General features: G+C 37.2%; 1 long non-coding RNA gene across 1 annotated transcript in view; it reads left to right on the forward strand.

The window, feature by feature from the left end:
* Positions 1-4,247: 4,247 nt before the first annotated feature.
* The window catches only part of LOC135208932 (uncharacterized), a 168,018-nt gene continuing 160,573 nt past the window's right edge, over positions 4,248-11,692 (forward strand). The window contains exons 1-2 of the long non-coding RNA XR_010313245.1: positions 4,248-4,379; positions 5,608-5,833. This is a non-coding gene — a long non-coding RNA (uncharacterized LOC135208932). The remainder of the gene's footprint in view (positions 4,380-5,607; positions 5,834-11,692) is intronic.

The following is an 11,692-nucleotide window of genomic DNA, read 5'->3' on the forward strand; positions in this document are numbered from 1 at the left end:
TACTGTTTCTGTTTCATTTTACAGGATTCAGTGGTTGCGCTCCTGCGGAATCATCAACTACCTCTACGCGAAGTACAATCCACCGGGGTGTCGACTCACCACTAACAAGGACCGACGCCGGATGTCCAAGACGAAGAGTCTAGGAGTTCTCGAGCTGCAAGGAGTCTTCTGGGTTTGGGTTGTGGGCATGACCATAGCGGCCCTGGTCCTTCTGGTGGAGAGGTTTATGCATCTGGCTTCTTCGGGGCCTGACATTCCCACCTTCACCTTCGCCTGAAGCTTCAGCAGTGCTCCAATCTTGGTGATTTACGTGACGATTCCTCGACTACTTCATTTCCAAACTGGATTTAATGGTTTTTCCACTGAACATTCGACTTCCTGCGTAAGAAAAAAAACACACACGCACGCGCACACACACACACACAAACTAGGATGCGACTTGAGTAATGAATCGTTGATTTTCTTATTGCAAAATTGTTCTGCCATTAGAATTTTGTAATGAACCCTAGATTTCTTTTCAGAATTGTTTTAGATATAACCAATTTGGGAAATGAATTCTCGAAATTTTGATCCTGGGATTGCTGTCGAATATTCTTTCTTCATGAATTCTTAACTCCCTGATTCTTAAATTGCTCTGGGGTTGACTTTCTAGTTAGTGAATCATCATTCTTATGGCTTCAAAACTGTTTTGTAATTACCGGTTTTGGTAAACAACATTTAAGAATTAATCTGAAGTTAGCAGTTTCGCAATAAACTCACAACTTCCTGATCTCATTCTTGATGTTAGTTGATGTTAGTTATGCCGCTGAAATGGCCGATATGTTTATTGAATGAGCTGACATTGATAAACACTGGAATTGTAGCACCAAATTACACAGTAGAATCAGTCGGTATCTGACACTGGCACTGAAACTTCTAGGCTTTGATTGTGGTCCAGCTATGTCTTTTGAATGTTAGGATCATAATAAAACTATACTCTGTTTTTTTTTCATCTGTCCATCCGCCTGTGGTGTTTTTGTATGGTAACACTGCGTCCCGGGCTTTAGATAGTTACATTCAGCTTACATTCAACGATTATAATATCCTATTTCGAATATTAACGGTGTAATTCGCATACAGTAAATTATTAAAACACTTTTCAGTTACAAATGTACACCCAGATATCTTTTTATTTACCTAAAACTTACAATTAGCGTAACTATCTAAAGGCCGGGACGCAGTGTTACCATACAAAAACACCACAGGCGGATGGACAGATGAAAAAAAACAGAGTATAGTGAAAAATGCGTCGAACTTTCTTCGGTGCAATCGCGTTTCCTGTGCAGCATTTAATGTATGAAACTCTCAGCTGTGGCCCGCGAAACTCTCAGCCACCGCTCATGAAACTCTCAGCTACAGCCCGGTGATAATCTGTGTTGTTGGATCTATAGCGGTGCCAGACGTACGATCATGGGTGACTTTAACCTTAAATAAAATCAAAACTATTGGAACTATAACTGGTTCACTTAAGGTAGATTCTTGGATGAGCCGTATGCTTACGAGACGTTTGTTTGGCAGCCGCTGATTGGCTGGTACCGGAAGGTAGGCAGCTCCCAGCCAATCAGCGCCCGCCAAACAAACGTCTCGTAGGCATAGGGCTCACCCAAGAATCCACCTTAAGTGAACCAGCTATAGAGGGATGCAGTTTGGTATGTTTGATGATTGGAGGGTGGATGATCAACATACCAAATTGCAGCCCTCTAGCCTCAGTGGTTTTCAAGATCTGAGGACGGACAGAAAAAGTCATCTCAACAGTTTTCTTTTACTGAAAAATAAAATACTGAGCTTACGGTAAGTATCCGCAGTCGATTATTTGAAGATCACCGCCTTTGGCTAAAGTTTATTCAGCTCAACACCCTCCACAGTCCACACGACACAGTTCAGATACATCGGCCAATCAGAGGCAAGATTGCTTAAATGACATTGTTTCTAGACATTTACAATCAGATCAAGAAGGTTCTTACGGTCTGTCCATACTTCAGTAAAACATGTTATAAACGCATGTTGGTGATTTATCACACACATATCAAAGATAGGCTAAATACAAGTCAACGACTTATTGGTAGTCGTACCCAGTGCACCGTGCGATTACATAGCATTGGCCAAAGATTCGTTCTCTCTCTGCAGGAGGTCGTTGACTTTTTCCTAGCCCGTTTGTGATAAGTAAGCGATAATTTCCTACATGTTTTATGATAATGAATAAAGTGATTATGTACTCGTGGAAGCAATATTGTGGGAGACCTATCATAATACGCGGCACGCTTGTTTGTCATTTCCCCTCTGCCACCGTAGTCTGTACATTAGCAAAAATTGTATAGTTTGGTGAATAACAAATATATTAAAGATCTAAGAACGAATAACAGCGCATCTAAAGTGCGATGTTTATTGCGAATAAGAAACGTATTCAAAATTTCATATTGTGATTAATATAACAATTGTATTCAAAATATATTTGAAATAAATAAGAATGTCATTTAAATTCCGATAATAGTGTTTAATAAATTTGTTCGAGATTCAAAGTTTGAAATAAATTGCCACGATGTCTTCTAAGTTTTGTTTTTATGGTGATAAAATATATTCAAACTTTTATAATGGCTGCAAATCGGCTAAATGAAAGGTGACTGTTGTGAACAGCACGTAAATCTATTCAATAATCAGTTGAAAATTTAACTCATGATAATGAAATCTATTTGTGATGATTCTGTCTAGTCAGAATTTATTAACTGATATAAAATTTTGTGATAATTTAGTCTGTTCAGAGTTTAATTGATATACTGAGAGACTTTTGGTATTGATTTAGGCTATTCCGAATTTGAATGATGTTTTGTGAAATCATTTGTGATGATTCGGTCTATCCACAATTTGATTGATGACATCATGAGTTTATTTATGATGATTCAGTTTTTCGGAAATGTAAATCTTGGTAATGAATAAATCTAATGGTTATGATGAATAGCACAATAATCACAACGTATCAAAATTTGATTGTTTAAAATATAATGCACAGAGCATTAGCTTTGCATTGTTTTATTTATCCTCCTTCCTGGTTTGTTACTGCTGTTTAAATAAACAAGAAATCATTCAAATATATGTGATATTTTATCAGTGACACCAGTCCTATCAAGATGACTGCGCGTATGACCTACTTTCACTATCTCTCTCTCTCTCTTTCTCAGTCGAAGAGAATGGAAGTTCGGTCTTGCCGCAAGCAACAGGAAACGGATCAGTGAGTTCCGGATCAATAGCTCCTGATCTGCGTTTCCCTGGAAATCCAGGGATCGTCAAAACGACTTGACATGTCCAGGCATTGAAGGCCAGAGGCGATTCTTTATTATTATTTTTTTTATTTTTTCGGAATCACCGTGCATTCGACTAAAACTGAATGTATGAGAGAGAGAGAGAGAGAGAAAGGATTGGCTGTAGTACATGTTCGTATACTCACAACACATCAATGTATATATTTACTTGTTATGTACACGGAAATAAAGACTTGTGCGCACCCAATGAACACACATAAGGCTTAATCAAAGCTAGGGTAACTTTCAACATAGGAAAACAACTCATTTCTGTGGTATGAAAAATCCAGCTCACAGAATGATGATATAGTAGACTAATACTAACAATACAATGATTACACATAAAAACCATCGAGAGAGAGAGAGAAAAAAAACTTTAATCATGCAAAAGCTCTTAGCATTCCGTAGCGGTACTCATAGACTGAAAAAAAAAAAAAAACCATGGCTACGTGTAAACATTGCCCGCTAACGTGCTGATGTCTTTTATAGACTTTAGTATTTCAGAAGGTGACGATGTCGAATAATTCATTTATATGTTAATTTTCATATGTTTCATGTTTCATCTCTTTATTATTTTCTAAACTGCGAAAAATTATGACGTGTGTATGATCGGTAGGTCACCAAGCGACCCGCGCAGCTGCCAAGTACTACCATATGCGATAAAAAGTCATCAATATTTATAACCTTATGGTGAAGGTAAGTTCTACATGATTATTAGATTACCCAAAGCTTTTATTAATAATAAATAAGTTACAACATTTTCTTCTAAAACTGCGCTGCAATAAGTATATGAAATTACTTAAAAGAGAGTTGTCGTACATCTGTAAAACTGCTTGCCATGTTTTGTGTACCAGAGTGCTAGTGCTAGTATTTGTAATGCTTAACTGTAACGTCAATTGACAGTCAGTCGGTGAACGGTGGAAGATTAGTGCCTTATAATATCGAAGGAGTTGATGATCTGTCAGAGTTCGTGTGATTTAAGGTTTAAACCGCAAGATACGTGTATTTTAGAAGTTTGAATAAGAAGTGATTAGTGTCATAATTGTAAGTACCCACTAGCCGATCGCATGAAGAGCTAACACATGCAGTGATTACTACCGAAACACCAAGATTCTGAAGTCTGAAAATGTCAAAACATGGATCTTAGTGATTAGATAATTGACTGGTCAAAATTTTTTTTCTAGGACATTCCGTTAAAACTTGGAAAAAAATTGACAGGTTTAAAAACTTTGTCAATAACACTGAAAAATGTAGCCAGAAGTCGTAGTTTGAAGATAATTTTATTTTAATTGTGGGCAGTTAAAAACATGGTTATTTTTCTTAAGACTCCAGCCACCTCCTACATTATAATTTATACTTTTCTTGGGTAAAACAATTGCTTAATAATAGAGAAAAAAATAGATCAAAATACGACTTACAAGATACCTAAAACATTGCAGGCCCCTCCTCCCTCCAAAGCTAATACGGCAAAATTGTACCCGATTAGTAAACACCCCTGGATACGTTAGGTTGGTATTTTTAGGTTCTTTTAGTATCCCAAATTGATTTCCATGGAGAGATGGCTGGCTGTAGTCTTTCGAAAAATTACTAAAAACGGTACTACTTCGGTTGGTCAGAAGTTTTTGTTGAAATAAAAATAGATCATTTTCTATAGTTAAAAGAAAGCGCCTCAGTGGCGTGGTCGGTATGGTGTTGGCGTGCCACCTCGGTGGCCGCGCGTTCTGTTCTCGGGTATTCCATTGATGAGTGAGAGATGTATATTTCTGGTGATAGAAGTTCACTCTCGACGTGGTTCGGAAGTCACGTAAAGCCGTTGGTCCCGTTGCTGAATAACCACTGGTTCCATGCAACGTAAAAACACTATACAAACAAAACAAAACAAACAATAGTTAAAAGCTCAGCTATCAAAATTTGAATGTTTAAAAATGCACGTTGGTCAGTGATACCAAATGTGTTGGGTTAGTAAATAGGAAAAATAATTCTAAATATATTTGTAAGTATCAAACTAACCTTGCTTTTCATTGGTCTTTGACTTATGTTAGTTGCTTTGGTTATAACCGGATAAGTGTGTACATCATCTGCAAAAAAAAAAAAAAAAAATTAAAAAAAAACACTCTTGGATTTATTTATTTATTTATGCATTTTGTAATATTTAATATTGGCGTTGATCTCATTATTTAATACATAAACTTTTGTGTTGTTTTAATGTCTAGCTTTCCTGTCTTTATATTTTATTAAAGTAATATGACCCTTATTTTCTCACCATCATTAGATAAGGCGGCATGAATTGAACAATGGCTAGGTACAACATGGAGTGGCGTGTACAACCTCCTTGACGTAGAGAATGAAAATTAAAGAAACAAATAGCAAAAACTCAGACGATTTTTCTGGGAAAGAACCTTAGTGAATAAGGGAAAGAAAAGTGAAAGAAGTTGACATCTTGGAGATCAAAATCCATAGGAAGCAGAAATGGCGACTCTGGCTATGCCACGGTTCAGGTAAGTGGTGAAAGATTCTACATTATTCTTATTCTGTTGGGTTAATGTTTTCCCTCTTGCACCCAGGGACGTCATTTGGGGGCCAGCACTCGCCCCCCTCAAGACACTGATCCCCCCCCCCAAATAAAAACACTAGTTTTGCCCCGAAACCTTAAAAATATTATAATAATGATAACAGTGAAATTCTCTCAAAGGTGTGTGTGTTTAGGGATGGAGACTATTTCTAGTTTTATGTGACTATATATATATATATATATATATATATATATATATATATATAATATATATATATAATATATGTATATATACGTATATATATATATATATATATATATATATATATATATATATATAATATTTTTCTAGTTTTATGTAATTATATATATATATATATATATAGATAGATACATAGATAGATAGATGTGTGTGTGTGTGGCCACCACCTGTTGCTGCTTTATTAACTCAATACAACTCTTATAGGTCTTCAGAATGCTCCTAAATGCGCCCAAATTTTCCCAAAATTTCTAGGGGTGGCTTACAGCGGCCCCCGCCCCCCCTTCCCTCAGCTGATTGGGTTGGTTTCGCTCGCCACTCCACCCATACCATAAGTTCTAAACCTTCCCTCGCCCCCCCCCCCCCCCCCCCGCCCTCCTAAGATGGAAGGGACGCCACTGATTGCACCATAGCACTAAAAGTCACTGTAAGATTCGATAACAGTTGGTGGTTCATAAGGCCCCGTCCACACGGCCGAGCTTTGCTCGACGAACTTTGTTCGATGTGACGTCAGAAGCGGAGAAACTGCTGCAAAGTTCTGACTTTTCTCGTTGTTTCTCCGCTTCTGACGTCACGTCGGACAAAGTTCGTCGACCAAAGCTCGACCGTGTGGACGGGGCCTAAGGGAGGGGACTTGAGGTCTTTACGATAACCGGCCCCCCCCCCAACCCCCACCCCCTTGCTCGTACTGATTGCTGAATGAATAATTAGCTATTATTCCGGTATCGAACCTGAAGGGCATTGTTAGTAGCTAGGCCAGGGTTGAAGAATTTATCATCTTAGTCCTTTTGGGCGTTCGAGACTAATGGTGCTTGCTTTTGATTATATATAGATATATATATATATATATATAATCTTAATATATATATATAATATAAAAATATATACACATACATATACATATACATACGTCTGTATGCATGCATGTGTGTGGGGTACGGGGTTAAAGAGAAGGATACGGGCTGTGTTGAATATTCACTTGTCAATGAGCATTGTTAGGCGGTTAGGCTGTAACTTATTTCTTGTGTACTGTTGAAGATAGCCTAAGTTTTTTTTTTTTTTTTTTATTTTTTTTTTTTTGGAATTTTTACTTTCGAATATTTTCAAAACTGGTTTTGCTAACCACATGATCATGCTTGATATTAAGGATATAGCAACACTTCATGAAAAAAATGTTTTTGTTTTTTCATTTTTTTGGGTGTGAATGAAATTGTTCTTGATACAAATAATTTTTACACGTAATGACAATTTGCCTGGAGGTGAACGACCCCTCAGAGTGGTACCGCCTACAGTGCACCCTATATAGCGAACTGCAGGCATCATTGACAGAGATATGTATTTTGCCGTCGATTCCAGCTGCCTATTGGCTGGTCCGCTGGTATGGTAGGTAGCGTCGTGGCATGTCGCTCAGATGCCGCGAGTTCGCGCCTCCCCCAGGGAGACGAAATATCACTGGCTCTGTACCATGATCGGTTACTGCAGCAGTGTGGCGTCTGCTGTGGGAGGTTAAAACCAGCATTCTTTGAAAGCTTGAATTACAGGTCAATGGCCCCGGTTTCCTGTTCCATTTGAATAGGCCTCATCTACTGAAATATAATAATGATATGAATAACAATAATAATAATATCTATTTTTGGGTTCTTACAGCCTCGTAGATGAGTTTTTCAAAATTTGTTACTATTAATAATAATAATAATAATAATAATAATAATAATAATAATAATAATAATAATAATAATAATAATAATAATAATAATAATGTGACAATTATAATGGAAAAGTAAGTTATAACAAACCCCGATTTTGATGTGCATGTGTGTATGTATGTCTGTGTGTGTTTTTTTTTTATTGTAATGATAAAGCTCGTGCTGGCATAAGGCCAGCTTAAGGTAGTAACATGAAGGTTCAGGGAAATGATCTGCCATCATTGGTTAGGGTGCGTCCGCACTACAGCAAAGTATGTCATAAGCAAACTTCGGAAAAACTATTGCACACAGGGTTGGAGTAATTACACTTGATGAAATGAATTACAATTACCGTTACTTTCAAAAAATGTAAATTACAATTACAGCTACTTTCAAAAAATGTAAATTGCAATTACAATTACATTTGGAAATAGCAGTTGCATTACAATTACAATTACTTAACAACAAATTCAGTTACAATTAGTTACTTTCAAAAAATGTAAATTACAATTATAATTACATTTGGAAATAGCAGTTACATTATAATTACTTAACAATAAATTCAATTACAATTACAACTGATTTCTGTGCGGGAGTAAACGCTAATCTTTGGTACAGGGAACAGTGTATTGAGGAAGCGAGCAAATCCAGCTAATACGGTCGCATCATTTATTTCTAGAAGTGTAAGTGACAGAAGAAGAGCAGAGGTCATATTAATTAAAAGAGCATTTATGAGCACTAGTTAAGAAACACTTGGACTGTGACCTTGAGTTCTGGTTACCTCACTATAGGATGGAGAAAGCAACCCATCACTCCAAATGGAGCCCGATCCTTACCACTTTAATTTTATTTTTACAATTGAATTACAAAATATATCCTCCCGTAATTAAATTAGAATTGCTTACTATATAATTTCATTTTCAATTACAATTAATTCACAAGTCGAAAAGCAGTCAACGACCGTAAGCGGAGAACGGCGAGCTTTTGGCAAATGCCGGTTTTGGTTTGAAACACTTGTTAGATTGTATTTAGCTTGTTTGTGATGTTTGTGTGGTAAGTTACCAACGTGTGTTTGTGGCAAGTTTTACTGCAGTGTGGGATTACCCTTATAGAATAATGGTGAAGGATACTAGTGCTTTCGATGTTCTGAATTCTGTGTGGCAATAAAACTTATTAGGGCACAGACTGACAGTTTTAGGTACGAAGCAGTACAGATTCTTGTTACTGTTAACAGTGTTGTTAGGTTTCCTATGAGGGGAAGGTCTAACTACGAACCATTTGCCATAAGGCTAATAATATATATTCTAATAATAAAATCCGAGGGGGGGCCGGGTGGATAACTAAAGAATTTTGAATGACTAGGGGTTTACTCTTCCAAATATGGCAGTAAGCTTGCATGAAAAAAAAAAACTCTCTCCTTCATGTGAGGACATTTTCTGATATATATAGTCCCTTACGAAAAAAAAATCCCCTTATCCCCCCACCCCCAAAAAAAGAAGGACGCTTTTGTATCCGTATTTTCAAGGTAATCAAGTTACATCACCAGCTACCATTTACTGTTTCATTCGGTTGAACGGTTTTTTTTATGTAGGTTAATTGAGAAAAAAGTTATTTATTTAAAGGATACATACCAGCCACAGTTTTAGCCCCTACAAGCGACCCAAAACTGAACAATAGCCTTAGGTACTTTGTATATATTGAATAACTTCACCTAAACTGGTATGAAATATCTTTCGGTACTGTTGTTCAATGAGAAGTGTCTGGCAACACGAGACTTAAATGACCTTTTCAAACGTGTTTTTACAATGACCTCGATCCCACCGAGTGCTCTTAAAGCAACTGTAATAATCGAGAAAGCACGTGAAGGGAAAAAAAAAAGTATATCTTACTTTAACCAGACCACTGAGCTGATTAACAGCCCTCCTAGGGCTGGCCCGAACGATTAGATATTTTTACGTGGCTAGGAACCAATTGGTTACTTAGCAACGGGACCTACAGCTTATTGTGGGATCCGAACCATATCGAGAAATGATTTTCTATCGCCAGGAATAAATTCCTCTGATTCCGCGTTGGCAGAGCAGGGAATCGAACCTAGACCACCAGATCGGTAGTCGAGCACGTAACCCACTCGTCCAACGAGTGACTGGCACGAGGAGTGGGTATTGAAATAAGAGGGAGCTGAAACTTGAAGAGTGGACATGTCTGTCTTTGAAAGGAAGAGAGGTAGTAAGTCATGAAATAAGGAAGCTGGTGGAGAATGCCGGAGCGTGGAGGCATCCGGAAGAAACGGTTAGGATAGGATTGAATTGAGTTGAATATGGAATTTAGGCCAAGCCATGGGACCTATGAGGCCATTTAGCGCTGAAATGGAAACTGACAGTAAAAGGGTTAACAGGTGTTACAGGAGGAAAACCTCGCAGTTGCACTACGAATCAATTGTTAACAGATGGAAGAAAAAGAATATGAAAGGAGGTACAGTAAAAGGAATGAAAGGGGTTGCAGCTAGGGGCCGAAGGCACCGGGTAATTTGAGGATTATTAAATAGTACTTAGTAAATGTGGGAAGTGTATTTGTAAAAATCGAACCTGTGAACTGAGGAAGTTTTCCATAGTTGTCTTGTTAAATGAATTGGTTTGAAAATACTTTCAAGCTAGAATGATTTCAAAATCTATAGACTGTTAACTGATGCAAGGTCTTTCTTATGGACCAATTGAGGGGGGGATAGGGGCCCCTTCGAAATTGATATATATATAATGATGATGCTGATGATCATAGCCTTGGGCTTGTGTTTTATAAACGTAAATAGATAATGTTAGTTTAACACGACCGCTGAGTCCTACTTAATCTCTAACACAAGGCTTATTCTCAAATAGAGGTGAAAACTGGAGCAAGGAGAAGTTAAAGAAGTTGGACAGATAAGTGGCACAGACGAAAAGGAATGGAAGAAAAGTTAAAGGGGAGAAAGTAATACAGCTGTGGATAGGGGGAAAGAAAAGTTTGAAAAAGTTCGAATGAAGGACAGAAAAACAAAGGTTATCAATGATTAAAAAAGGAGAGGGAACGATGTTAAAAATAATTAAAATAAAGAGAAGGAAAACGTAACTGAAATGAAAGAGAGGAAAAGAAACTTTTGACAATAACTGGAATGGAGAGGAAAAGAAAGATAGACTTTAATATTTATCATTCATATTAACCATACATTTATGTGTTCATATAAACATAGGTAAGAGAATAGTAGCCAAATTAATCAATCACGCACATAGTAAATTGTTCCTACCGGAAAGGTTGGGTTTCGCTCCAGTTTTTTTTTTTTTTTTTCTTTTTTTAGCGCTACTCGCTAGCAGTTAAGCGGTTTTATCGAGCGTTTGTGCTGGGAATGCGTATCACCGGAACGTTTTGCTCGCCTAAGTGAGTGAGCAAGAGGAGAGCCTAACGTTAAATGTTATCGCTTACTCGGGGAGTAAGCCTACAAACTACTTTGTTCTTGTTGTTGTTGTTCTTGTTGGGGGCATAGGGAAGGTCTATTGGAGACTCTTAAAAGGTCTGAAAAAGGTGTTTCGCGTTGCGTTAAAGATACAGGAATTTTAGGATGTTATATTTGTTTATTTATTAAAATGAAAATGTGAAAAATAAATTATGTGCAAGTTAAGCAGTGGATAAAAATTATTTGTAGTAAAATATAGCTTATTTCTTTTCATTTTCGTTTGTGAGACAAGGCTCAATTTTGCTTAGATTTTAGCACGTTTTAATGTACCTTAAAAGTTAGGAATATAATGTTTACAACTCGTGGGTTACGGGAAAATCTTGCAAGTGTCCTGAGTAAGCTGGAGGTCGGATCACACCTTGTTGCTTAAAAGGCTTATTTTTAAGATAGTTACAGCTCAGGGAGGACAAGCAAACA

This window comes from Macrobrachium nipponense, chromosome 37 (genome assembly GCF_015104395.2).
Source record: "Macrobrachium nipponense isolate FS-2020 chromosome 37, ASM1510439v2, whole genome shotgun sequence".
Classification (NCBI taxonomy): domain Eukaryota; kingdom Metazoa; phylum Arthropoda; class Malacostraca; order Decapoda; family Palaemonidae; genus Macrobrachium; species Macrobrachium nipponense.